The sequence below is a fragment of the Petaurus breviceps genome, unplaced genomic scaffold (genome assembly GCF_028583685.1).
Source record: "Petaurus breviceps papuanus isolate PSGF00001 unplaced genomic scaffold, PetGlider_PUasm1.0 90849, whole genome shotgun sequence".
NCBI classification, from domain to species: domain Eukaryota; kingdom Metazoa; phylum Chordata; class Mammalia; order Diprotodontia; family Petauridae; genus Petaurus; species Petaurus breviceps.
This window is the reverse complement of record NW_027187361.1, coordinates 15,048,591-15,074,321: the sequence shown is the minus strand read 5'-3', so window position 1 is coordinate 15,074,321 and position 25,731 is coordinate 15,048,591. Positions and strand designations below refer to the sequence as shown.

The 25,731-nt window shown below is 37.9% G+C and overlaps 1 pseudogene; it reads left to right on the top strand.

Moving 5' to 3' along the window:
- Positions 1-7,231: 7,231 nt before the first annotated feature.
- LOC138149851 (glutathione S-transferase P pseudogene) lies at positions 7,232-7,937 on the top strand (annotated as a pseudogene).
- Positions 7,938-25,731: the final 17,794 nt, after the last annotated feature.

Here is a 25,731-nt window from a genome sequence, read left to right as displayed (position 1 = left end):
TCCTTCCTTCCCTCCCTCCTTCCTTCCCTCCTTCCTTCCCTCCCTCCTTCCTTCCTTCCCTCCCTCCTTCCTTCCTTCCCTCCCTCCTTCCTTCCTTCCTTCCTTCCTTCCTTCCTTCCTTCCTTCCCTCCTTCCTTCCTTCCCTCCTTCCTTCCTTCCTTCCTACCCTCCTTCCCTCCTTCCTTCCCTCCTTCTTTCCTTCCCTCTGTCCCTCCTTCCTTCCTTCCCTCTGTCCCTCCTTCCTTCCTTCCCTCCTTCCTTCCTTCCCTCCTTCCTCCCTTCCTTCCTTCTTTCCTTCCTTCCTTCCTTCCTTCCTTCTTTCCTTCCTTCCTTCCTTTCTTCTCACATATCATATGTATAGCCCTGAACTTGGAATTGGGGAGATATAGAAACAGACACGTGTGTGTGTGTGTGCATGTGCAAATACACGCCAATGTACACACATAGAAATGCATATGTACATGTGAGTGTTTTCTTGATCCCTTAGGAAGTGGTTCAATAATAAACCCATTTCATACATAGGGAAAGAGAGCGAGAAAGGAGAATCACTACTTATTCAAAGGCGTTGAATTCCGCGTAAGAACTATTATTAAGAATTCGGAGGAAGAATATTATTCTTTTTTAATCTCTCTAACTTTTCCCTTTCCTGGCATTGTGTTCTATGAGATTTTTATTTTATATATGTTTCTATATGCAAAGGAATGGGTTGGCAACAAATGAGTGCATATCCTGAATATACATTGTGGAGTAGACTAGAATTCTCTCATGGATAGCTATTGAATTTGGGGTTGAATAAAAGACATGCAATGGAATAGAATATAATTAAAGTCATGAGAACTTTAGTTATCTAAAGGTCATAGGGGATTTGTGTGAACATTTTTAGGGGATCCTGATTGACATCCTCCTGGGTTTCAATTTTAGTTTTGAATTCCAGCAATGTTCCAATCTCAAGCCAAGTTCTACTGAAACTGCCAAAATTTTCCTGCTTCAGATTTGAAGTCACTTAACTAGGTTTCGCATGCAAATCCTTCATTTGGCTCACATTTTCTCACAGCTCTACCCAACCTTGAATGAGCAGTGACTTTAGGGAAGTATGATTGATGTTGAGAGGGAGTAGAAGGAAGGGGGAAGGTGAAATAAGGAAACGTGTTGAACAAAAGAATTTCCCATGTTTGGGGGTTTGTGGAAATATGACATTTTAACTGTTCAGTTAGCTTTGAACTCTCATTAGAGAAGGCTGATATTAGCATTGACCTTAACCCAATAGGAATAGATACATATATAATATAAATACATAATAATTAAATTATACACACACACACACACACACACACACACCATTGCCTTTTTCTTCATACCTTGGCCTCACACAGAGTAGGATCTTGGAGACTGACCCCAAAATGTCCCTCTCCCTTTGGTTTTCATTGCTCCTATTCAAGTTCTCCTTTAGAAATTTTAGAATAGAGGTCATGTCCAGGTCTTCATAGATGTGGGTAAAAATGGTCTCCCAGATTCTGTATCCTTAAGGACTCAAGATATTCATTATATTGGGTATAATGTAGCTTTATTTAACCACACAGAAAATGCAGAAGATGTAAAGGATTTATAGAACTCCATAAATAAATCTAGAAAACACATAAAAGGACTAAAAAGAAATTCTTTGATTTTTCTTCCCTTTCCAGTGGATTCCACTTTTCCTTGGGGTCCTACACAGTAATCCTCAGGCTTGTGGTATCATCTTGTGGATTTATCACCCCTCCCCTGAAAGGAAATACATTTGGGGGCTGCCAGAGATGCATGACACTGACATTCTTGTGAGTCCTTCTATCACCCTGAGATCCTCTAAAGACTGGCAGTCTCCCAGAATAGAAACACACTTGAGACTGCTAAATAAGCAATTCCTACCAGACATACTCCCCAAATGTCTATAGACATAGCAGAGTGAAAAGACTAGGTCCCACACTGCTTTTCCATATCGTGACTTTAGTTCTAAAGCATTCTCCTCTCATGTTCACAATTCTCTCCCTTAAAGAGGTGCCTTGCCCAGGAAACTATCCTTCTTTATATAGAAAGCTATATCTCCATATTCTAAAACTTGAGGTTACCGTTAAGGCAAACTTTGATGTTGGTACTGCCAAAGAATTTTCCCTTCTTTGTATAGAAAACTCGATTTTGAGATCATGTTGTCTCAGAAATCTCCCCTCTTCTCAACACTGCAAGAATGACATTTTCCAAATGTTTTTTTTAGGGGGGTTAAGTAACTTGCCCAAGGTTACACGGATAGTGTGTGTGTGTGTGTTGTTTCTGAGGCTGAAACCAAACTCAGGTCCTCCTGACTCTGGGGCTGGTGCTTTATTTACTGCTCTACCTAGCTGCCCTGACATTTTCTAATTTTCCAGAAATTTCTCTGTTGGTCTATGTGGATGAGCATATATCAGCCTTGTTATATACGTCTGTCAGTCATTAATACCTCTGGTTCAGGGGTAAAGTTACTGTTTGCTCTATCACCTACTGTACTCTCAGAACTTTCTAGGTGAAAACTTAGGACATATTATGATAAAAAAAATAAAAGGATATGGTAGAGTACAATGAAAAATCTTCAAAGAATTGTGCTATAAAAAGTCTAATTTTGGGGTGGCTAGGTGGCACAGTGAATAGAGCACCAGCCCTGGATTCATCAGAACCTGGTTTCGGATCTGGCCTCAGAAACTTAATACAAAAACTAGCCATGTGACCTTGGGCAAGTCACTTACCCCCAATTGCCCTCCAAAAAGCAAAAAAAAAGTCTAACTTCGAGGGTGGCTAGGTGGCACAGTGAATAGAGAGTCCCTGGAGTCAGTACAACCTGAGTTCAAATCCGGCCTCATACACTTGACACACTTACTAGCCGTGTGACTTTGGGCAAGTCACTTAACCCCAATTGCCATGCAAAAAGCAAAAAAAATAAATCTAACTTCCCTTGAACATGGAACCATTGTACATCTGTTTTGAGAAGTAACTGTGATTCAAATACACATTTGAAATCCCAAGAGTGGGATTCAGGACCTGGCATCACTGCTTACTAACTGGACAATATTGGTCAAGACACTTTTTCATGGTTGAAAGTAAGTTATTTCAGCTGCATGACCATGGGAAAGTCATTTAACCTCTGTTTCCCTCAGTTTTCTCAACTGCAATATGGATATAATAATAGCATCTACCTCCGTGGGGGTTTTGACCACTAGATGTAATATTTACATAAAGTATTTAGCACAGTTCATGACTCATAGTGGATGCCCACTAAATGCTTATTCCCTCCCTTTTCCCTTCCCCATTCAGTTACATAGGCACTTGGAAGTACTTCTTAAAACTTTCACCTATTCTAGCTTGAAGATGTTTTGTCTGTAAGTATTACTTGAGAGTCAGGAAAATTCCAGGGTGTTGGCTACTAAAAGCCCATAGAACTTTCTGCCTCCTACCATCATTAATCTTTTATTCAGTTCAGTTATTATTTTTCTAACTCACCTCCAGACTCTTAATATTTATTGCTCCATACATGGCAAGATATGGTTTGCCGCTGAGGCGTGTGCTAGCTTAATTTCAGATAGCATTCTGATATATCCCCACTCTCCCTTTCTGCTTAGTGAAATTCTCAGTTGTAACTGAGCAGATATATTTTCTGAAATATGTAAACTATGAATTTGAAACATTGATGAGTACTTATTGCTTAGCAGTTAATCAATGTATTTAAGATAACCTCTTATAGGCTGAAATATACAATGTAATAAATGGCTGCTGTGCTTGATTAAATATTGAAGCTCAGCTGAGGCATTTAATCAATCTCCAAAGCTGTTTACCGGGAGTATAGCACAGTGCAAGAGAGGTTATTGCGGTTATGTGACAAGCCATAAAACGAAAAATAGAAAATATACTGGATGGAAAGTAATAATATTGTAATCAAAATGTATCTATTTGAAACGCAAAACAAATTCACAGAAAATAATTCCTGATAGCCATATTGTGCCCTGGATAGGTATGTGTGATACTCACTGATACCAAAGGAAGTTTCACATTCTAATCTTCACTAATGTCTGACCTAAAAGCTAGTGCTTGAGATAGTAACTTGTATGAACAGGAGCAGGTATAATCAAATGCCTTATTAAATACGGGGCAGCTAGGTAGTGAAATGGATAAAGCACTGGGCTTGGACTCAGGAAGACGCATTTTTATGAGTTCAAATCTGACCTTAGACCCTTACTAGCTGTGTGAACCTGTGCAAATCAGTTAACCCTGTTTGCCTCCATTTCCTCATTAGTAAAATGAGCTGGAGAAGGAAATGGAAAGTCACTTCAGTATCTTTGCCAAGAAAACTCTAAATAGGGTTATGAAGAGTTAGACATGGCTGAAATAACTGAACAACATGATGTCAGACATTTAGAGTTGGGAAACCATTATGAACAGAGGCAGGGAGACAGGAGTGAGCATGGTACATGAGAGAAACACTGAAGAAAATGACTTAGACCATATGGAATATTCCCTAGTCCTATGAGAGCTGCCAAAATTTCTTCTGGATTAGGCTGATTGATTTTAGCAAGATACAAGGTGATACAAAATGCCCCAAATTTGTCCTCAGTCTACTTACTAGGTCTCTATGACAGAAAATATAATAGTACACCAGCAGACCATTCCTCAGTCCCATTCCCCCTGGAAGGAGGACCAGTCACAACAGTTTAAAATATTCTTGACTGGTTTATTATTAATAGAAAGTTAATACAAAGAATCACTTATGAGAAATATTGTTGTAGACCAAAATCAATAGTTATAGGTCAGGATTTGGGTGATTTGTGATCTAAATATTCTTGTTCTTCTTTTCCTTAAAAAATATATTGCATATGTAGGTAGAAGAGCTGCGTTGATGTCTTGGTTTTAATACTTGGTATTTGTGTGATGGGGCAGTTAGGTGGTTCAGTTACTAGAACACCAGTTCTGGAGTCAGGAAGACCTGGGTTCAAGTCTGGCCTCAGATACTCACTAGCTATGTGACTCTGGGCAAGTCACTTGATCCTGTTTGCCTCAGTTTCCACATCTGTAAAATGAGCTGGAGAAGGAAGTAGAAAATCATTCCTATATCTTTACCAAGAAAGTCCCCAATGTTAATGAATAGTTGGATAAGACAGAAATAACTGAAATCTGTGTGATGATAGGAATTTGCTTAAGTGATCCTTAGTTTTCTCACTTGTAAAATGATGCTAACTATACTTTGCACTACCTACATCACATAATTATCATAAGAAAAATTTGTAAGTTAACCTTTTATATTAATGTGAGGAGTTGGAGTGTTTTTTTTTTCCATAGCAAGAATGGTAGAGTCAACTAATTTGCTAACCATGGGAAGACTTTGAACTTTTGGAAAAAATTGATGAGAATAATGTGCTGTTTCCTGTCACATATTTAAATTTAAAAAGCTAACACACCAGAGGCTATTTCTTTTAGGATATACTGCCTGTGTTAAGAATTAACTAGTCACAGGCAATATATAAATATCTCATAATAAGAATAGTTCTGTTTCCATAGTTTGTTAAAGAAAATTGTGAAAAATAAAAACAAAAATGAAATAATACACATTAGACTTTTAATTGAAATGGTAAAATTCAAGTCTGAGAACTGTAATTCTATGTTCTAAGAAAAGGCCTTTAGTCTCTCTGAGTCTTATTTTCCTCATTTGCAAGCAGCAGAGATAATAATATTTATATCAACTACTTTAGAGTAAAATACTTAGTAAGCCTTAAAGTAATGTATACATTATTATTTTACATGATAGCAACTAAATCTTGTGAAAATAAAACAAATTAAATAATAATGAACATTAAGATACTATCTTTAACACATATAATTTAGAACAAGGTTTAAAAAAACACAAATACTTGTATACATTGTCAGTTCTCAATTGTTGAGGATATTGAACATAAACCAAATTATGAAGGAAAGAAAGATTTCTGATAATGGGGTGGGAGAAAAAATGGATTTAAGATTAGGAAAAACATTAAAAGAAAGACCAGGAGACAAGAATGATCAATGACAATAAAGTCACTATTGAAACTAACTTAGGATGTTGTGGTGGAAAACAGAAGGAAAAAAATATTGGTTTAGTGAGGTCAGATTAGAATTGAGAAAAATCCAATATAGAATTTAGATTTGACAGAATATAAAATAAGAATTCATTTTAAACCCCCACAAAGGAGAGTGACATAGTAACACTGTGATGCACAGAGTGACAATAGTATTTAGAAAGATTGATCTATCATTGTCCACTAAAGTCCTGTGAAATTAACTCATGATAGATTCTCAAAAGCTGTATCAGTGATGTACAATTCCTTCCAAATATAAAAGCTTCAATATGGTCCTTTTAACAAAGTATAAATCTGCAATTCAAGTATCAGTCTGAGTTCGGAGAGTCTTGTTGCCAAAATATTGATCACCAGGAAGTAACTTTTTATTCTTAATTTTTGGTCACAGCAACTCCCCCCCAAAAGAAACAACAAAACCCAGTCCTATGAAGGAGTTTACAGTATTTGTAATTGGAAGGAAAAATAGCTCCTTCCAATAAAGAAATGGATCTTTTGAAATTTTGAATTAAAATTCTACATAGCAATGTGTTGCACAGATGAAAGAATTGAGAGCCTGGGGAAAATTAGGAAATACTCAGTATAATCTCTGAACAAGATTACGAAATAAGGACCTACTCTGGATCTGCTAAGTGAGGTGGCCCTCCTGAATTAAGCTCATCACTAGGCTGCTAGCTCAAGCCTTAAATGATATCACCTCCCTCAGCTTCCTCTCCTATCGGATTGGAGGACTGGAGGGGGGAGTACTAAGTAACTCCTAATGCCTTCCTTCATAAAGAGCAGAAACTTGTACTTCTGCTCAGTCCACTCTTCATTTGCCACTCTGCTGAGTTTCAGCTCCACCTAGCTGGATAGCTCCTGGTCTCTCCCCACTTTCCAGATTCCTTTTGTGTGCCATCTCCCTACATTAGATTGTAAACTCTTTGAGGGCAGGGTTTATCTTTCTTTTTGCTAATTGCATCCTTAATACTTGGCACAGGGACTGACACATAGTAGGTGCTTAGTAAATGTTTCTCAGATTGAATTGGAATAGAGAAAACGGGATAAATTGAAGAGGCATTAAAAATGAAAATCTGTGGGATCCATTTTCCTGCTCCACTGGTACCCATATGCCATTATCTCCCAAGATGCCTCCCTATACCATCACCCACTTCCGCATCTGAGGGTGATGCAAGGCCATCCAGATACTCCTGGCTAACCAGGGCCAGGACTGGAAGGAGAACGTAGTGACCATGGAAATGTGGATGAAGGAGGCCCTCAAGGCCAGCTGTGTCTATGGCCAGCTCCCCAAATACACAGATGAGGACCTGACCTTGTACCAGAGCAACACCATCCCGAGATGCCTAGGGCACAAACTCTGTGGGAAAGATGATCAAGAAGCTTCTCGAGAAGCTGCTCTCTTGGATGTGGTCAATGATGGAGTGGAGGACCTCAGGGTCAAATGCCTTCTCCTAATCTATCAGAATTATAAAGAAGGCAAGGACCAGCATGTGAAGGATCTGTCCACCTAGCTGAATGAAGCCTTTTGAGACTCTGCTGAAGCAGAAACAGGGAGGCAAGGCCTTTATTGTGAGGGAAAAGATCTCTTTTGTGGATTACAACCTACTGGACCTGCTGTTGATTCACTAGCCACTGGCCCCAGGCTGTCTGGACACCTTCTCCTTACTGTCTACTGAGGAAGCTCAGCTCTCCTCCTGGCCAAAGCTCAAGACCTTCCTGGCCTCACCCCAGCACACTGGTCTCCCCATCAATGGCAATGGTAAACAGTAAATGCTTGGGCCTGACCCTTGCCTTGCAATAAAACCTTTCAACACCTCAAAAAAAGAAAGAAAACTTGACAGGGCAAAGAATTGTAAACCACCAGTACCAAATTCAAATTGAAATGGATTCCAATGGAAACATATTAACTTAGAAAACCACAGATTAACATTATCAATGTTGTGTTTATTTTTATTTATTTTTGTCAAATATTTCCCAATTACATTTTAATCTCATTTTAATCTGGTTTGGGCACTGAGGAGTTTCCCTAACCACATGCAGTCAGGCTGTGAGTTTAACATCTCTCTATATTATAGATGACTTTTAGGTTTTTAGACTGGGAGAGAGTGCTTATTATTATTCATATGTTTTAGACTGCATGATACTTTTCCATTTGGATGATGTTGTTTCTAGGAGAGGAGTATTGAAGCATAATGGACAAAACCAATGGGTTCAAATCCCCCTTCTGTACATACTGACTATTTGACCCTGGTAAAGTTGCTTAATCACTCAACATCCTATGCAACTGTGTAAGACTCTAAGTTGCAGAGATGTCAAACTACATGAGTATAAAGAATTTCATTATGTGAGAGTTCCCCTATCAGTGCTCTCAAAAATTTGTCCACCATCCCTGCATCTCATGCTTCTGATACATGGTGTACTCCTAAATAGACACACATAGTAGTAGAGAATTTAGAGATGGGAACCACGCTTTAAGACAATATTTAAATTCTGGCTCTTTTTAATATTAGAATATCATGAGGAGATGTATAAGACAGTCTTCCAACATAACACATTACAAAAAGAATAGGAATTAGCAGCATGAGATATTTCTTTTACCTCGCTTGCATGAAAAGATGGATGTAATTGTAAATAAGGAAGTTATGAAATAGAACCACTAAGTTCATTCTAATAAGACTCCTACCTATGCAGCCACATCCCTCTGAGACTATGAACCTAAATTCTTTACCTGTCATTGTTCATAGCATTTCCCTTTCACAGTATCTCTCCAACCTTTCATAGCCCAACTCCTAGCACAAAGCTTATACCCTTGTTGCCTTCACTTCCTGCCTTCTCCCTGACTTCTTAACCCATTACAGTTTGGCTTGACTTCTGCCCTCATTGCTCCTTTGAAACTATTTTCTCCAAGTTAACCCACAATAGGTTAGCTTTTTAATCAAATGGTCTTGTTTAAACTCTCATCCTTCACAACCCCCAAACAGCATTTGTGGAACCGCTTTCTCTTCTTGGATGCTGTCCTTCCTGGGTTTGGGAGATAGTCCTCTCGCCTGATTCCTTGCCTATTTAGCTGCTGCTTCTTAGTTTCTTTGGCAGGCTTATCACCTATGCTTTACTCCCTGACTGTGGTTGTCCCCAAAGGTTCTGTCCTAGGTGTTCTTTCCTGTACATTCTTTTGGTGATCCCTTCAACAGTCATGGGTTTGATTATTGCTCCTATGAATGAATGAGAAAACATTTATTAGATTCTTGTTAAATGCAAAATACTTCGCTTGTATAGATAAATACAGATAGAAAAGTGAGACATCTCTTGCACTCAAAGAGCTTACATTATAATACAGAGACACAAGATAAATAAGAAATCATCTAACAGAAAGTCCCAGAGGTCCTCATGATGCAAAAGCCGGGCAGGTGGTAATGCATCGTAATCAATCTCATTTCCATCATCCATTCCACATCCATTGCAGATTTTTGAACCATCTGACAGCACCAAAGACTGTGGTAGTGAGAACTTTCTGTTCTTCATCTTCAGTAGAAGCAGCTAGGTGAGAACTGGAATCAGGAAGACCTGATTTTAAATCTGCCTGAGATATTTATCTAGCTGTGTGAACCTTAGCAGGCATATTAGAACCTCTTTATGGCTCAGTGGCCTCATCTGTAAAATAGGAGGTAATCATAGCACCTACCTCCCTGGGTTACAGTGAGAATTACATGAGACAATACCTCTAAAGGACTTGGCAAAACTTAAAGGGCTTTATAAATGTTAGCAGTTGTTATTGACAATCATGGCTGTTGATGAGAGTTTGCAACACATATATAGGCAGGTGTCAGGTCACATCTTCACCTAGGTTTCTTCCCTAGATATGACATGGGGAGCTGGCCTGGAAGTAGGAAGGTGGTTTTCAGAGAGAAAGGAGTGCTGTGCTATACCTTGGATTGTTACCAGCAAGTCTTACTTAGTGTGTGTAGTGGTCAAGTTGGTGGAGAGATTCATCCTATCTGACTCTCCCTCAGGATTCCTTGTTGATTCAGCTACGATGGCTTGCCATTGGGGTTACTGGTGGCCCCTTTTCCCTAGGTTTTGTTCCCTTTGAATGATGGCTATAGGGAATCAGAGTAGGAATCAGAGACCATTGGTGGTCCAGGAGACACTGCTATTTGTGTGGTTCCCTGATCCAGGTTCTAGGTTATCTCTATTTACGTTTGAGGGAAGGTGGTGACAGGTATTTTGTTTGGATACAAGTGACTCCCAAATTTCACCCCAGTCCCTCTCCTTAATTCTAGTGCCTTATCATTACTTGGATATCATTAATGTATCTTAAAATAGAAAATGTTAGGTTTTCTTTTATTTAAAACCCACCATTTTTCCTAACTTCTTGTTTCTCTCCAAGACACTATGATTGTCAAGTTACCCAACTTCCTAAACTTAGAGTGACTCTCAGACTTCACTCTCTGCCACTCCCCCCATCCCCATATCTAATTTTTTTTTTTGCTACGGTTTATGTATTTCACCTCCATTTAATTGCTGACATTTGTTCCTTTCTATCTATTTGGAGGGGCTCATAACCTCATTGCTTCTTGCCTGGGTTATTGGAATAGCCTTTTGGTTTTCCTACCTCTAGTTTCTCTGTCCTTTAATCCCATTAGAGGGGTAGAGCCACCAAGATGATATTCATAATGCACACATTGTGCTTACTTCCCTGCTCAAGAGATTTTAATGTCTTCCCCCTTACCTCCCTCTATGATATAATAAAAACTATTGTTTGTCTTAAGGCCCTTTGTTATCTGGGATTAGTCTACTTATCCAGAGTGATCAAATTGTGCTTTTTCATATACCCTTTATTCCAGCCAAATCAATCCATTTGTCATACTCTGCACGTGACATTTTATCCCTTGCTTCTGTGTCTTTACTTACACTGTTTGTTCCACATGCCTGGAATGCACTTCTGCCTCCTCTTCATCTCTTAGAACTCCTAGACCCCTTTAAGGTTCTGCTCAAGTGCCATCTTGTGTAAGGGGTGTTCCTTGATCCCCTCATTTTTTGGGGGGGTCTTTATTAATTTGTTTACTTTTAGTTTACAAGATTCATTTCCACAATCCCTTGAGTTTCACATTTTCTCTCCCTTCTCCGCTCCCCCCCTCAATGGCAGCATAAAACAAGTATAGTATCTGCTAGTACTTTCAGATTAGGCATTAGTCAGGTTATAAAGAAGGATTGTATCAGATGGAATGAACAATGAGGAAGAGGAAACAAAACCAAACAAGAAAAAGAAAAAGAGCAAGTAGTTTGCTTGAATTTGGGTTCAAACTCTGTTCTTTCTCTAGGTGTAGACATCTCTCGCCATCATGAGTCTTTTGACTTATAACCCTGGATTGCTGAGAAGTGTCGTCTATCAAAGCTGGTCATCACACATACGTTGTGTCTGTAATTGTGTACAGATTTCTCCTGGCTCTACTCTTCTCACTCTGCATTAGTTCATATAAGCCTCTCCTGGTAAATATGAAGTACGCCTACTCCTCATTTCTTATACCACAATAGCATTCCATTACATTCCTATACCACAACTTATTCAGCCATTCACCAATTGATGGGCACCCCCTTAATTTCCAATTCTTTGCCACCACAAAAAGAGCTGCTATAAATATTTTTGTACATATGAGTCTTTTCCCCACTTCTATGATCTCTTTGGGATACAACCCTAGAAGTGGTATTGCTGAGTCAAAGAGTATGAAATCAGTTATAGCCCTTTGGGCATAATTCCAGATTGCTCTCCAGAATGGTTGGATCAGTTCACAACTCCACCAGCAATGCATTAGTGTTCCAATTTGTCCACATGCTCTCTAGCATTTGTCATTTTCCTGTTTCGTCATCTTATCCAATTGGACTGCTAAGATGTAGTACCTCAGAGTTGTTTTGATTTGCATTTCTCTAATAAAAAGTGACAGAGCATTTTTCATATGCTTATAAATATCTTTAATTTCTTCCTCTAAAAACTGCCTATTCATGTCCTTTGACCATTTATCAATTGGGGAATGACTTGTATTCTTATAGATTTGACTCATTTCTCTGTACATTTTAAAAGTGAGTCCTTTATGAGTGACATAGGTTGTAAAAATTCTTTCCCAATTTTCCACTTCCCTCCTAATCCTGGTTACATTGGCTTTGTTTGTACAGAAGCTATTAAATTTAATGTAATCAAAGTTATCCATTTTCCATTTTATAATGCTCTCTAATTCTTGTTTGGTCATAAAGTCTTCACCTCTCCACAAATCTCACAGGTAAATTATTCCTTGCTTTCCCAGATTGCTTACAGTATCACCCTTTATACCTAGATCATGCACCCATTTAGACATGATTTTGGTATATGGTGTTAGATAAGGGTCCATGCCCAGTTTCTGCTACACTATATTCCATTTTCCCAGCAGTTTTTGTCAAATAGTGAGTTCTTATCCCCAAAGCTAGGGTCTTTAGGTTTATCAAACAGTAGATTACTGTAGTCATTGACTGCTGAGTCTTGGTTACCCAATCTATTCCTTTGATCCACTACTCTATTCCTCAGCCATTACCAAGTAGTTTTGCAGACTGCCTCTTTATAGTACAGATTAAAATCTGGTATAGCTAGTCCACCATCCCTAGCATTTCTTTTCATTAATTCCCTTGATATTCTGGACCTTTTGTTCTTCAAAATGAATTTTGTTACTATTTTTTTCTAGCTCTATATGATACTTTTTTGGTAAATTGATTGGTATGGCACTAAATATATAATTTAATTTAGGTAAAATTGTCATTTTTATTATATTAGCTCAACCCAGCCACGAGAAACTGATGTCTTTACAATTAGTCAGATCTGACTTTATTTGTGTGATAAGTGTTTTGTAGTTGTGTTCATACAAGTCTTGGGTTTGTTTTGGCAGGTAGATCCCCAAATATTTTATAATGTCCACAGTAACTTTAAATGGGATTTCTCTTTCTATCTCTTGCTGTTGCATTTCATTAGAAGTATAAAGGAATGCCGAGGACTTATGTGGTTTTATTTTATATCCTGCAAGTTTGCCAAGTTTATTTATTATCTCAAGTAGTTTTTTTACTTGATTCTCTAGGATTCTTTAAGTATATCATCATATAATCTGCAAAAAGTGATTAACTTGGTCTCTTCTTTGCCTAATTTAATTCCTTTGATTTCTTCTTTTTTCTCTAATTGCTACTGCTAACATTTTTAGTACCAGATTGAATAAGAGGGGTGATAGTGGACACCCTTGTTTCACCCCCGATCATATTGGAAATGCTCCTAAGCTTCTCCACATTACACTCAATACTTGATGATGGCTTTAAATAGATGCTACCTATTATTTTAAAGAAGGCTCCATTTATTCCTATACTTTCTAGTGTTTTTAATAGGAATGGATGTTGTATTTTGTCAAAAGCCTTTTCTGCATCTATTGAGATGATCATGTGGTTTCTGCTAGTTTTATTGTTGATATGATCAATTACACTCATGGTTTTCCTAATATTAAACCATCCTTGCATTCCTGTAATAAATCCTCCCTGGTCAAAGTGTATTCTTGTGACAAGTTATTATAGTATTTTTGCTAATATTTTATTTAAAATTTTTACATCTATATCCATGAGGGAAATTGGTCTATAATTTTCTTTCTCTGTGTTATCTCTTCCTGATTTAGTTATTAGTACCATATTTGTGTCATAAGAAAGAATTTGTCATTCTTATTGTCATTCTCTTGAATGAAGTTGCTGATTGTTTCTATGATTTCTTGTTTGACCCACTCATTCTTTAGAATTAAATTGTTTAGTTTCCAATTAGTTTTTAGTCTGTCTTTCCATGGACCTTTATTGCATATGATTTTTATTGCATCATGATCTGAGAATGATGCATTTATTATTTCTGCCTTTCTGCATTGACTTGTGAGATTTTTATGTCCTAGCACACGGTAATTTTTTTGTGTATGTGCCATGTACTGCTGAGAAGAAGGCATATTCCTTTTTATCCCCATTCAGTTTTCTCCAAAGATCTATCATACCTACCTTCTTGAAAATTCTATTCACCTCCTTAACTTCTTTCTTGTTTATTTTGAGGTTGGACTTATCAAGTTCAGAGACGGGGAGATTAAGGTCCCCCACTAGAATAGTTTTGGTGGCCATTTCTTCCTCTAATTCCCTTACCTTCTCCTCTAGGAACTGGATGCTATACCACTTGGTGCACATAGGTTAAGTAATGATATTGTTTCACTCTTGATGCTGCCTTTTAGCAGGATGTAGTTTCCTTCCTTATCACTTTTAATTAGATCGATATTTTGCTTTTGCTTTATCTGAGATAAGGAATGCTACCCCTGCTTTTTTTTTTACTTTAGCTGAGGCATGGTATATTTTACTCCAGCCTTTTACCTTTACCCTATGTGTATCTTTCTGTTTCAGATGTGTTTCTTTTAAACAGCATATTGTAAGATTATGGTTTTTAATCCATTCTGCTATGTGCCTCCATTTTATTGGAGGGTTCATTGCATTCACAGTCACAGTTATGATTATTATCTGTTTCTTTCCCTCCATCCTATTCCCTCCCCTGTTAATGCTTATATGTTTTCTCCCCTTCTCCCTTCCCCTCCTTAATAGTTTTCCTTTTGTCCACCGCCTCCCTCAGTATTCCCTTATCAGCCCCTCTCCCTTTTCCTCCCCTTTTCCCTTACTTCTTCCTTCTCTTTTATCTACCCCCCCCCCCTCCATAGACCTTTCCCCATCCTACTGCGTTTAGGATATTTTTATACTTAATGAAGTATGTTATTTCTTCTTTGCACGAAGAGTGACAGGAACAAATTTCATGCGAAGCTCCTCTCCCTTCCCACTTTCCCTCTATTATAATATGTTTTGCATCTCTTCTCCATAGAGTCCTATGCTTAACAGGTTGTGTTATTCCCTCCTTGCACCAGAACCAATGAAGGAAAAGCTCATATAATACTCATCTCCCTCCCTTCTTTCCCTCTGCTATATTGTTTTTATGCCTCTTTGTGTAGCAAAATTTACCCTTTTCCACTTCATTCCTCTTCTTCCGTTTTAGTTCTTTTGTAGCCCTTAATAAAGTTTTTTTAATCATCATTTTGTGTAATTTATACTCATACCCTCTACTTGTCTATAAATAGTTTGCTTTTATTAAATAGCAGGGTGTGTGTGTGTGTGTGTGTGTGTGTATGTGTGTGTTTTCCTTGTTTACCTTTCTATGTTACTCTTGCATCTTGTAATTGGAAGTTGAATTTTCCAATGAAGCCTGGCTTTTTCTTCAGGAAGGTCTGGAAATCTGTTATATGATTGAATGACCATCTCTTTGCCTGGAAGAATATGTTCAGTCTCGCTGGGTAGGTGATCCTTGGTTGTAACCTGAGCTCTTTTGCCTTGCAACAAATTGTATTCTACTGCCTCCAATCTTTCAGTGTAGAGGCTGTCAAATCCTGTGAGATCCTCACTGTGGTTCCTCAATATTTTAATTGTTTCTTTCTGGGCACTTGAAGTTTCTTTTCTTTCAGCTGGTAGTTCTGGAGTTTGGTCACAACATTTTGAGGCCTTTTCAGTTTGGGATCTCTTTCAGGATGTGTCCCATGGATTCTCTAAATTTTTATTTTACCCTCCGGTCCTGGTATCTCAGGGCAGTTTTCCTTGATGAGCTCTTGGAGAATGTTGTCCAGGCTCATTTTTTATCATGATTTTCTGGTAGGCCTATGATTCTCAGATTCTCTCTCCTGGATCTGTTTTCCAGGTCAGTTATTTTTCCATTGAGGTATTTTACCTCTTTTTCTAATTTTTCATTCTTGTTGTTTTGTTTGACTAATTCTTGGTTCCTCATAGAGTTATTTGCTTCAATTTGGTTGATTTTAGTTTTTAGAAAATTATTTTCCTTGGTTAATTTTTGGAGCTCTTTTTCATTTTTTTTTTGTTTTTAAAGAGCTGTTTTCTTCATTATAATGTTTCTCAAATTTTGCGATTTTGATTTTAAAAGAATTATTCATTTTTTCTTCTATCTCTCTCATTTGGTTTTCAAAGTTCCTTCTGAGCTCATCTAGGAAAGCTTTCTAGGCTTGGGAACTTTTCCCTTTTGATGCTTCAGCTGTGGGTGTGGAGTCAACTCTGTCTCCCTCTGAATTTGGTTCCTCTCTCTGAAGATAGATGGACTCCAGAGTCTGTATTTGAGTTCTGCTTTCTACTGATTTTGAGGCAGGGTCCTAGCCGTGCCCTTCCTCTAGGATCCCAAGCCTTTAATGTAGAGGGTTTTGCCCTGCGGCTATAGCTAACTATGTTTTCAGTGTGGGGGGGTAGGGGGTTGGAGCAGGCAGTGTTCACTCCTGGTCATTGGAGGTCCTGATAGGGGCTTTTTTGAATTTCTGGGCCATGGAGTGGTAGCCCCGGGAGTATTTGCTATCCCAGACAAGGGCCCTGCATTTGGTTCTTACCTTGCTCTTTCCAGTCCCCACCCTTTGGTGAAAGCCGTAGTAGTGGCCCTTGTGGTGGCTGGATCGATTTTTCCCCCTCGTTGATCAGGCCTCTGTGTGCAGTGTCATCCCGGCCTGCCTCTCTCAGCCCACCCACACCATCAGCTTCCTGGCCTGCCTCTCTGATCCCCTCAATTTTTAGGGACTAAATTTTTCGTCCCACAGAAACTTTGTATTGGGTGTGTATGAGAGAGTATAGAGAGGTGCAGACCTTTGCTTTTATTCCTATAGGAAACTCCTTCTACCAAAGCAGATTGGGAAGCATGCTGCAATTCATGGTCTGATTATTACATGTGGCATTAAGAGGTTAAAAGACTTGCCCATAGTTACATAATCAGTATGTTTCAGAGGCAGGACTTGAACTTAGGTCTTCCTGATTACCAAGTCTGGTGTTTATGCATTACTTTGCATTCCGTTAATATGTATTTTATATTGACTTGTCTCTGCATGTCATTTCTTCCTGGTAGTATGTAAAGGGAACAACTTTGTTTTTGTCCTTTGCATAATGCTTTTTTTTTTTTGCTTTTATTTTTGGAGGGCAATTGGGGTTAAGTGACTTGCCCAAGGTCACACAGCTAGTTTTTGTGTTAAGTGTCTGAGGCCATATTTGAACTCAGGTCCTCCTGACTTCAGGGCTGGTGCTCTATTCACTGCCCCACCTAGCTTCCCCTTGCTTAATGCTTTGTACATAACGGTGTGTTGGTTGCTGTCCTTTGGGCTTGAAGAGGACCAAAATGACTTCACTATTCATACAGTGTGTCCAGCTCTGGCTGCTCAGATCCATACACACTCAGAAGGCTCCACCACAAGTCAGGCACGCATGGTCTATATGATCATTTGGAGTGGAGATGTGTCTAAATGTGTGCATCTCCTCTTTCTTTTGAGCTACTGCAATTTGACTTTGCTCATAGGCACAGCCCTTCTTTGATAAGGGCACACCATGCTCAGTGGTCCTATGCCAGCATCTCCCATGTCTTACTGCTGATCCCAAAGTACTACATAGAAACCTTAAAAGTATCCTTGCATCATTTCTTCTGACTACCGCATGAGCACATGGTTTGTGTGAGTTCTCCGTAAAACACACTTAGAGGCAAATGTATGTTTGGCATTCAAACAACGTGGGCATATCATCAGAGCTGCTCTCTCTGCTGTAGAGTTTGAATGCTTGGCAGTTCAGCTTGAGAAAGGACCTCAGCGTCCAGTACCTTATCTTGCAAGGTCATCTTCAGAATCTTCCTAAGGCTGTTTAGATGGAAGTATTTCAGTTTCCTGGCATGGCACTGACATACTGTCCAGGTTTCACAGATATACAACAGTGAGGAGAGTCCAATGATTCTTCAGCCTTTCAGTTTGATAGGCAACCTATTATCTCTTCTCTCCCACACTTTCCTTTGGAGCCTTCCCAAAAATGAGTTTGCTCTGGTAATACATGCATCAAACTCACCAACAATGTGCACACCCCTGGAAAGTATATACTGCCAAGGTAAGCCAATTTATCCATAGCATTCAACATTTCTGTTTGCTATAACTGGTGGTTCCATATATGCGTGGTGAGGTGCTGACTGGGGAACAAATTGGGCTTTCTTGGTGTGAATTGTCAGGTCAAATTAGCGGAAGAGGCAAAGAATCAGCCTGTACTTGGATGCATCTCAGCCTCAGGGGCTGCACTGAGTGCTTGATCATCTGTGAACAAAAGGCTGAACCCCAACTCTCCCTCCACTTTAGTCATGGCCTAGATAGCCTTTTCGAGTTAAATAATTTAGCATTAATGCAAGCTCATCTTGAGGATGTTTTCATCCTCATTGGAGGTATGCAACGACATGGAGAAAACATTATCCTAAAAGGCACAGGAGTGAGCACACAGGCCTACTTTACTCCATTGGTGACTGGGGAAGCACAAGAGCATCATCTGTTACCCAGAACCGGTGCGAGCATGCCATCATGACACTGGTGGACAGCACCGATGGACATCTCTGGGCAACCACATTTTTCCCTCTTCTCCAACAAACTCTCCTGACTGACAGTATCATCACATACTGACAGTATCATGTTCTCCTGAAGATGTCAGGTGGCAAATGGCATATCAACCATTCTTTGACCCTTTCTGAAGCCACACTCGTTCTTGGGTAGGTGATCATCTTTCAGGGCAAGGACTCTTGTAAGACTCTTACTGTCAATGACTAAGAGAGAGGATCTCCTGTGATTGTCACAGACCAACCTCTTTCCTTTTCCATTATATAAAAGGACAATGGAGGCATCCTTGAACTCCTGGGGGATAACCTCCTGTTGCCATGTAACCTGGAAGACTTTCAGCCAGCTTTTGTATGAGCAGTGGACCTCCTGCCTTGTAAAGGTCAGCTGGAATAGTATCTGTACCAGGCACTTTGCTATAGGAGACAAGCCTAATGGAATTCAAAATATTTTCTTTAGTTGGAAATTCCACTAGATGGGGATTGACTTCCACCTGAGGTAAATAGTCAATGACTTCAGCACTCCCTTTCTTCTTGGTCTATTGAGAACACTATGGAGGTGTTCAGCTCTCCTCTCCAGGATCATGTCCTTATTACTAATCAATATGACTTTATTGGCACTGAGTAGTTGAGATGCACCATAGTTCTTTGGCCCATAAATAAACTTCACAGTACCATAAAAGTACTTTAGATTGTTTCTATTAGCATAAAACTGAATTTCTTCTGTCTTCTTACTTAGCTAAGAATCCTGTATCTCTCTGAGTTCACCTAAACTTTTTCAATGGCATTAAATGCTGCCTTCTTAGAGATAGATGAACTATCTTGTGGGTAAATCTTGTGGAGTTCTTGTTTTTCATTTAACAGCCTTTTCTTTTCTTTTTAAATTTTTATTTTAATTTCAGAATAAAACAAGCATTTACATGCTATAGTATATTAAAAAAGACAATTTCTCCATCATTTTATTCAAACCAATGCCGATGTTTGCAAGTATTCCGATCCAGATGAGTAAATGCAGTTCTGTACACCAAATCTCTGAAAGCTACCCACTCCTTTTCTACCTTGTGTTGACTCAGATTTCTCTCCAATTTAGCAACAAACAGGTCAGCCTGGAGGAAGTGCTCTAATCTTAGGACATTGTCTTTTGGAAATCACTTTGCTTGGGGCCACCACATTTGTGGCATGTGAATGTCAAGCTTGAAGAGGGCAAGTTTATGATAGGTCCAGCACTGTGTACCACACATCACCTTCCTCATTATCACATTCTGTTTGTCTCTTCTCCTTATAATAACATAGTGTATTAAATGCTAATATTTGCTATGAAGGTGCATCCACAAATTTTTATTGTGTTTAGGTAAATAGAAGATAGTGCTGGAGATGAGAAAACCATGAGATGTACAAGCCTTCAGTAGTCAGGGACTGCTGCTGTATCTGACTCCATCCCTCCCAAGGACCCCCTGCCATGTCTGATAATCTCTGCCTACTCTTGCATTGAAGTCACCCAGAATTACGCGCTTGTCCTTTTTTCAGCACATTGATGATAAGAGTCTCCAGGTCTTCATATTTGTTTTCTTTGACCTCATCAGGGTTTTTCATGGTGGGAGCAAGTCACTTAACCTCTGTTTCCCTGAGTTTCCTCAGCGATGAAACGGACACAATAATAGCAGCTACGTGGAAGGATTGATTTATAAAGAACTAAGCACATTTCTTGGCACATACTAAGCACTATGTAAATGTTTATTCCCTTTCCTCTCCTTGTAAAGATTTACTGTCGTGACTATAATGACAATAACTACAAGACAAGACTTGTACATAGGGGAAGGGAAGGGAACACTCATTTATGTAATACCAGCTATGCAACAGGAACTTGGCTCAGCTTTTTGGTCATTGCTTAATAAATGTGTCAAATTGTTCAGTTGACTTGAATTTAGCTGTAAGAGTCGCAGCAGTAGGACACTATTCTTGACCGATTTTTCTTCCCCATTCAAAAAGCTTAAGCTGACTCATGTATAAAATGTAGGGGAGGGGGAAAGACTAGAAGGCTTCTGAGGTTCCTTCAGTCCTAGGGCTATGATCCCCCAATCCTATGATCTTTTTGTCAAAAGGACTCAACCTACAACTTAGAGTGTGGCGTTGGCCACAGAGAGTTAGCAGAATTACCATCAGAGCTGATACCACAACCTGTGTGATTGTAATAGGGTTTCTTAGAGTTGTCTGTGTTCCTGCTTCATAATAATAAATATTGGGCCTCACTCACTTATAGCTCTCTATTTTGAAAGTGAACATTACTAGTTGATAACTTGTTTGCCTACAATGGGGGCTCAGAAGTTTTGCAACAAAACCACCAAAAGAAAACTTTCAGAGATGTTTTTTCTCCAAAGTTTTTTTTCAGAGTTTTTTTTTTCTCAAATCATGATTGACTCCAGAGTAAGGTGGCTTTCTCATCAGCTCACAAAATTTCAAGAACCAAAAATCCATTTTACTTTTGATAGGGTGTTCCTATAATCTGAACATGGCACCTGTCAGAACTGCACACTGCATGAGAGAATCTATGATATATCTCTTTTAGCCCTAGATCTTGTTAGAAATATTCAGGGCCTGCCCTTGGAACTTGGATCCCACACTGGCCCCTATGATTGTGAGGTGGGGGAATGAGGTAGAGGGAGAAGAAGGATACAGATGTTCTTTACTACTTCAGAAGAGATTAAGGTTTTTCAGATCACACCAGCCCACTAAAAAATTTCATGCTATTTATTTGCCAAACATAGGAATTTCTTCAGAAGGTGGGACTCTCCACTGTGGTTCACCATTACAGAGAAATAAGACAAATTTCACCTACTTTAGAAAGTTTTTTGAAGGTAGGTCTTGGTGTTTAATTATCAGTCGGCTAAATATAAATAACGTTTATTATGATACTTCAAAGTGCTAGAGAGACAAAGTTTACGGTAAGAATGGAAAGATTATACAGAGTATGAGGTTCCATAAAGGTAGCTTTCTAAGCCTATTTTTTCAGACATCTATGAACCACCCCTCCCCCTTTTAGAATTTTTCATCTTGAATCTTGATACAAAGGAAATAAGCACCTTATTATTTTGCCAGAGATATTTATACATGAAAATACAATGACAAATTTGATTACAACATTCCAAATAAGCCTCAATTCCACTACCCATTTTACATAATGTCATGCTTAGACTTGTGCCATAGATAAATAATAGCTTTTATTTTTTTAATTGTGTGTTTATAAGATTTGTATATATGAGTAGGTGTTCATCCTCCCTAAATGCCATTTGGAAATTTTTATTGGAGATGTTAAGTCATATAAAGAAAAAATGCAAGCATTAAAATTCAGTACATTAATTTTCTTATCCTGAAAGCCTTCTGGTTGATTATAGACAAGCTATCTAGAGCTTACATACCAGTAAATTCACTTACTTTTATAATCTGGGCTTTTCTCCATGCTGCAATACATTGTGGGGCACTGACGCTATTGATCTGATGTTATTAGATATATTAAAACTCCCAAACTACATTTGAAAATATAATAACCACTCTGAAAGTTTTCAGAAACTTAAGAACATTAAAAAATGAGAGCACATAACCAAACATCTGACAAAATCTAATTCTTTGCTGTTATGAATAAACTTGTCTTTAGTTGGTCATAAAAGCACCCAGGGATGCCTGCCAGTTCCTAGGAATTTGTGATAAGAACTGCAAGTCTATTTATTCTAGAAACAAAGAAGAGGGATAGGCTATAAGTAGGGAATTAAATTTCATTCAGGAAAATGGTGCCTTAGGAAATCTTGCTAAAATCCCAGGTTAATTGACCAATGATATGATTTTAATCCTTTGAGGGATGTTGTTGTGGGTTAACAATAAAAGAGACATGGGAACAGGAATACATTTTTGTAATTATTTTTATAGATGACAATTTTTTTTATTGCTGAGTTCTTCCAGATCCTCCATTTGGGGGGAATAACCCAGACCAGCCATTTCTCATTTTCTCGGCTTGCCACCATGACCCTTCACCCTCATTCCAACTTTCTATAGCTTTTCAGTTCTTTTATCTTGTCTCTGTCCATTGGAATATAAGCTCCTTGAAGGAAAATGTAATTCTCTTTGCTTGCATTTATATCCCCAGTACTTACCACAGTACCTGATGCATAGAAGGAACTTAAATGATTACTGACTGACTGTCAGATTGAAGAGATACTCTGATACTTAGAAAAAATCAGGGAAAAAAACGCACAGGTATTGGAATTGCTAGCAGACGATCTCCTTGTTCTAAAAGACTTTTTTTCATTTATACACTTGTGCTCCAATTTCATATTCCCATAAGTAGGTTTGTGAACCCGGGGAGAAATCATAAATTAGCCTAAAATATATCTTCTTTAGTTTGATCCCTTATAATTAATTTTTACTGAATTCTAAATGATGAAAAATAAATATATTGCCATAAAATATTGTGATAAATACTAACCCTTAAGAGGCACTAATATCCTGTGGTCTATCAGGGGTTTGGGATGAGGAGATGACTAAGCAAGTTCCCAGAAAAACTGACTCCTAGGAGGTAGTTTATGTCATAGTCTTGTTGCCTTTCTATTTTTCCTTTCCTTCTTCAACTGTTTGGATCCCTCTACTCCTTGCCTTTCCACCAGAGGTGACTCTTGGGCTCCTGAGTCCTCAATCTTGAGTTGCCCCCTATAATTCTCTGTTTCTACTTCAAAGGTGCTGAACATATGTTGCTGGATATGTATTCTCATAGGCAATTCTTCCAAAAGTTCTTATCTCTCAAGTATCCAAATCCACTTGCATTCTTTTTCAGCCCAATGCCTCACCTTTTCTCTCTATCATGAGTTACATCTCTAGACTCAGACTTCACTTTTAGAAGGTAATCTTATCAAATCAGACTCTCTTTGTGCATTTGATCCCATTTATTCCCTGCCAACTCCTTCTCTTCAAGTTCAATCTTCTCCCTCCCTCTCTTCTTCAATTAAACAAATCTTCCCTATATTATCACAGTAAAATTTGTCTGTGATGAATAATAACTTTTTTAAAACACTTTATATCCATTGTCTCATTTGAGCCACAAAAGAGCTTTATAAAGTAGCCACTGGATAAGGAGACTTAGATTCAGAGACCATATAGATAAAAAGTGGTAGAGGAAGAATTTAAACTTTGTTCTAATTGACAAGGTGGCATATTGAATAGGGAGCTAGGCTTAGAGTAAAGAATATCTGAGTTCAAATCCTGCCTCCAACAGTTATGAGTTTTGTGACTGACCCTAGGCAAAATCTCTCTCAACTTCATTTTCGTTATCTATAAGACGGAGTTTGACTCAAAAGCCTCTGAGGATCCTTCTAGCTGTAAATCTAAGATATTATCTTATGACTTTAAGTCTACTTCAATCTATTGCATTGTGTTTCTTCCACATCACCACACTATATATCTTCCTTTCACTGCTAAAATCCTTGAGTTATGCTGCTTTTCATTCTTTACCATATATTCTCACTTTAACCCTCTGTATTCTTGCTTCAAATCCAAATGAAATTGCTTTTTCAAAGATTAAAGATAATTACTTTAAAAATAAAAATTATGCTTTACTTTATGTCACTGACAACTGCCAATATATTTTCCATGTTACAGAGAACCATTACTTACTACAAAAAAAAATGAAATTAAAGGGGAAAATGTTTAAAAAAGTAGTATATCAACCATTTCTAAAGTAACATGGAGTGTTCCACATCCATAGTCTTCTTCCTATACAAAGGAGGAATATGTATTCTCATATTTCTTTTGGGCAGTCAAGCTCAGTCATATGATTTCACAGCATTCAGTTTGAGTTGCTTTGTTGATGTTCTTTCTATTTACATTGTTGTAGTCATTTTGTTTGCTGTTTTCCTGGTTCTCTTCACTTGAATTTGCATCAGTTCATATAAGTCTTCCAAGAATTTTTTATTTTATTATATTAATTGTGTCTTAAAATAATAATAGTCCATTTTCATTGATAAACTTTAATTTGCTTAGTCATTCCACTATTAATTAAAGTTGGTTTTACCCCCCTAAGGTCTTTGATGCTACAGAATGTACTGCTAGAAATATTTGGTAAGTAAGATTTTTCTTTCTTTATTTAAATTGCTAAGTGATATATGTTTAGAAGTGGAATTTCTGGTGGAGAGGAGAGAGACAGAGAAAGAGAGAGTATTAGCCATTTTTTTTCTTATTATAATTCTAAATTGCTTTGCAGAATGGTTGGATATGGTCCAGATACTAAAAAAATACTAATTACTAATTAAAATTATTAAAACAACAAATTATCAAATAAATTTACAATTTGGCCTACAGTTTATTAGTGTGCCTACTTGACTTTATATATTTATGCTAGTTCCCTATATGGCTTGGATACTATGCTCTTATTGGATATGCTTGATGAAATCCCTCCCACCGCCATTGCTTTCCTTATCTCAGTTGTGTTAAATTTTCACTCAAAAGTTTTCTCAGAATTAGTCAAAATTATCTATTTTATCTTTTGTGATTACTTTTAGCCATTGTTTCTCTAAAAAATATCTAATTCTTAGTAACAGCTATGAATCATATTTCTAGTTATCATTTATCTTTTTATAGAATAACTTTTCACATTCAAGTCTCATATACATTTTGAGCTTATTATAGTATGTGTAGTCATTGATATGGCTATGGTTATTGGCCTTAACTTAATTTCTGTCATACTGTTTTCCTCTTTTTCCAGCAATTCATTATCAACTGAGAGTTCTTACCCAAGTAATTTATGGTCTTTGATATAGCAAACTGTGGGTTACTGAATTCGTTAGTTTCGGATTCTTCCTTATGTATACAGTTTCACTAATCAACTTTTATATTTTTTAACTAATACCAAATTGTTTTGATGATTATTGTTTTAGAGTATCTGGCAATGTTATAGTCCTTCCCATTCCTACTTTATTTCCATTATTTCCCCTGAGATTTTAGATAACTAGTTCCTTTAAAAAAATGTTATGTTTTCTTGCTTTATGAAGTATACCATTGGGAGATTGACTGTTGTAGTACCAAATCTGATTTAATTTATATAGGTTCACTATTTTTATTATATTGTCACAGACCTGCCATTAGCTATAATGATTTCTCCAGTCAAGTTATTTAAAACACAATTAATAC